This window comes from Arachis ipaensis, chromosome B08 (assembly GCF_000816755.2).
Source record: "Arachis ipaensis cultivar K30076 chromosome B08, Araip1.1, whole genome shotgun sequence".
Taxonomy (NCBI): domain Eukaryota; kingdom Viridiplantae; phylum Streptophyta; class Magnoliopsida; order Fabales; family Fabaceae; genus Arachis; species Arachis ipaensis.
This window is the reverse complement of record NC_029792.2, coordinates 118,560,412-118,564,707: the sequence shown is the minus strand read 5'-3', so window position 1 is coordinate 118,564,707 and position 4,296 is coordinate 118,560,412.

Sequence of the window (4,296 nt, the reverse complement as noted above, 5' to 3'; positions counted from 1 at the left end):
CTGGAGTTGAACGCCCAAACTGGCATAAAAACTGGCGTTCAACTCCACAAATGGCCTCTGCACATGGATTGCTTAATTCTCAGCCCCAGCACACACCAAGTGGGCCCCAGCACACCAAGTGGGCCCCAGAAGTGGATCTCTGCATCATCCATCATAGTCCACTCATATTTTGTAACCCTAAGCTACTAGTTTAGTATTTAAATAACTTTTAGAGACTTATTCTGCATCTCATGACATTTCAGATCTAAACTTTATATTCTCTGACGGCATGAGTCTCTAAACCCCATTGTTGGGGGTGAGGAGCTCTGCTGTGTCTCGATGAATTAATGCAAGTATTTCTGTTTTCTATTCAAACACGCTTGTTCCTATCTAAGATGTTCATTCGTGCTTAACTGTGATGAAGGTGATGATCAGTGACACTCATCACCTTTCTCAAACCATGAACGTGTGCCTGACAACCACCTCCGTTCTATATCCGATTGAATGAGTATCTCTGAGATCTCTTAATCAGAATCTCCGTGGTATAAGCTAGAACTGATGGCAGCATGCTTCAAACCAACAATCTCCGTGGGATTCGACCCTTACTCACGTAAGGTATTACTTGGACGACCCAGTGCACTTGCTGGTTAGTGGTACGAAGTGTGAAAAATGTGATTCGCAATTTGTGCTACCAGGAGGCATTCAAGTCCTTCATCAAAGCCATATCCCGATCTACCAACCTGTTAATCTCCTTGGCATCAACCTCAGCCCTCTTCTCTTGCTCGAACAACTTGGTCTTCAAAGACTCCTCCCGAGATCGCGAATCCATCAAATCCTTCTGGGAGTTCCGAAGCTTCACCTCCATGGCATGATAGTTGCTCAAGACAGGCTCTACCTTCTTGGCAATAGCAGCGGCACGAAGAAGACTGCGATAGATCTACCTGGCCTGTTCAGAAAGGTCGGCCTCATGAAAAAATTCCTCGGTACCAGGGAGCAGTTGAGACTCGATAAAACCCCCAGCATCGAAATTTTTCTCCATAATGGAGAGGGCCTTCCAGGCATCCCGCTTTCTCTTCTTAGGGTTACCCACAACCTTTAGCTCATCATCACTAAAATCCTATTCAAAAATTTCCGACTCCACACCATCAGACCCGACAACCTTCTCAGGAGAAACGATGCCTTTTGGATGAGCCTGGTCGGTCCTGTCCACCTGACCACTGGCCTCCCCGGCTTCCTCGGTTTCCCCTTGCTCCTAACTCGCTGTAGGGGCCGCTGTGGTGTCATCCTCACCCTCCTCGTTTCCCTTGATAAGATTCATTAAATCGGCCAAGGTCTTTTTCCCGCCAGCCATGGAAAGTACGAATAAAGGAAAAAGAGAAGCATCAGTATTAGAAAATTAAGAAATGGAAAGAGCTCGAAGGAAAGAAAATCCACCAACATATGACCGACCGGCCTCCCGGTCTCCCATCAGCAAACGAGGATTAAGGTTCTTCTCAGCAAAAATAGCCAAAAGTATGTCAGCTATGCTACGATACTCCGGGCGCAACCCATCATAGGATACCTTTATAAGATAATCGGATCCCGCACCAAAATTTCAGTAGGTCGGGATCCGCCTAGCACCTTCGACCGAAAGCCAAAAAGGCTGATGACCTTCGACCGGCCTAACCTTGAAAAAGGTAGACTTGAAACCGTGAAAAGAATCTTCAAAGAGGCCAAAGATTCTTCACTGAGATTGGCAGCTCCAGGTACTCACAAACCATCTCAAAACATCGGACGGAAGCCCAACTATTTGGATGAAGCTGCGAAGGCGCAACATCGCAGCGACTCAACAAACTCATAATAAAAGGAGAAAAAGGCAAACGAAGCCCCAAGGTCGTAAACATGGGCTCTTAAACCCACAACCAGTCGGCAACCCGGGGAGAACACAGGTTCTTATGGCAGACGCGCTCCCGGCCAGCAGGGACATAGACTTGGTAGAGCGCCTCCTCGGGACCCCCCCCCACACAAAAGTCCCGACTGACGTAGCTTTTGGAGCCCCTCCCTGGTGATCCTAGAAGGAGTATCCTTCACGTCGGGGGATACCCAGGCATAATGATCGACGAAGTCGGCCAAAGGACGCTGAGCCCGACTCGACGAAGCAAGACGATTGGCCATACCTACAGGGGGCACCACCCAAATCAACACAGGAATTCGGGAACCCTCAAGGCAAGAAACATGAAAAGAAAACTATAAATCACCCTCTAACCCCCTCATACAAACCCAGAAACGCAAGACAAACACAAAAACCCAGTGGCACCCCCTCTAAAGAAGAAAAAGAAGAACAAAGAAACCCAAGAACAAGAGCAAAAATGCATAAAAACGGGGAATAACCAACCAAAAAGAAAAGGGAAAAGCCACAGAAACTTACCAGAAGAAGCGGAATCTGCAAAGAGCAAATGGGAAGAAGATGAAGCAACCAGGAAGAACAGAAAAGCTTGAAATAGCAGCCAAGAGCAAAAGCAGGAGCAGAAGTAGCAGCAGTATGAGAGAGAAAAATAGCGAAGGAAAAGAAAAGTGAGGGGAAGAAGAAGTAACGAAAATAAAAACAAGGAAAAAAGCGTAACCGCCGAGGAAGAACGCCAAAAGGTAGGGGCACATTTTTCTTTGCACCAAAAAATTTCGAATCAACGAAATGATGGGCATTTAATACCCAGCGCCAAAACCAAGAAAACAGCGCGAAGGTCGAAGCGACCATGCGTGAGGGACACGAAACACCAGCAACGGGTTCCCGAAAAAGAAGAAAAAACGCCGCCTCGACAAGTGAAGCAAACGCGCCCAGCCACGAGCCCCAGATCTCAAGGTTGACGCATTGGGGGCACTATTACGGACTGCTACAGTCCAGCCCAAGAGGTCGTCGGGTCGGGGCACCGCCCCACCCAGGCCCGAAATCTTTGACAAAGGATTCTTACGGGTCGGTCACCTACACCCGACCCGGAGTCCAGCCAGCTTACCACCTCTAGCACGTCATCCTGCGGGTCAGTACCGTCTAGGTCGGCGCCTGACACCCCGATTCGGGGTACGGACGGCCCGCACGCATGGAAGGTGACAGCTCACTCTCCACCAATGGGCCTGACCATTACTGGGCCCACCCAACATAGTATATAAGGGAAGAGGACAGCTCTTCCCCCAAGGTACGTCACTCCTTTACCTAATTCTGCCACCTTTAGTACGGACTCTGACTTGATCGTTGGAGTGTCCTTGCAGGTGGCCACCCCTGCTCCGTCCACCCTCCAACGTTGCCAACACACTCCTCTTCTCGCTCCACGCCCGTTCGGAACCTATTCCTTTCTCCTACTCATCACCTACCGACAACCCGAGAACCCCAGGTGACGAACACATATAAAAAATTAATTTTAGTTAAAAATATACAAAATCGTGTAAGTGTATATATACAGAAACAAGTAAGTAAGTAAGTGTATGTATATATATATGGTAGCGTTTGTTTTGAGGTACTGAGACAGAGACTGAGAGACTGAGATTCAGTATCGTGTTTGTTAGTTCAGAGACTGGTACTAAAATTTCTGTCTCTGTCTCTAAAATTTCAGTATTTCAATACCTCCAAAAAGTAGGGACACAGGGGACTGAAATTTTTAGAGATGGAGACTGAAACTTTAATAACATTTTATACCTAAAATACTTTCATTTCAATTAATTAATTCCAATTTTATCCTTTGTGCAAATTAAATTAGAGTTTCATTCTTGTTTCAATTCCTGTCTCACATTTTGCACCAAACAGAATACTGAGATTTATTTCAATTCCTGTCTCTTAGTCTCTGTCTCTCAGTCTCAGTCTTTCCGTCTCTGTCTCTCCACCAAACACTACCAATATATATATATAAAATTTAAATAAACTGTTTTGAACTAATAAAAACAACTTAAATGCTTCTATTTCTAATCAAATGTACTTTTGTAAATATATCCAAACACAATTTTTTCTACTTTAGTTTTTGAAAAAAGTATTTTCTCAATTGAACAAACAAACAAATCCAAAATGTATTAAAGTAAAAAGAACTACAAAAAAATGTCAAAATATAAATTAACATTTTTCTGTCATTGTATTTTAAAATTCGAGTCCACCATCATACAATTAGTCAAAATGCTAAATATTTTAATTTGATTCAAATCTTAAAAATGTAAAAGATAAAAAAAATAAAAATAAAAACAAAAAATTGATAAATTAAACCTTGCTCTCTTTAAGAATAGGTTTAGTTATTCTGTTGATACTTATATTTTTATCAAATTTTTAATTAGATCTTTATACTTTTTTTTAATTAATTT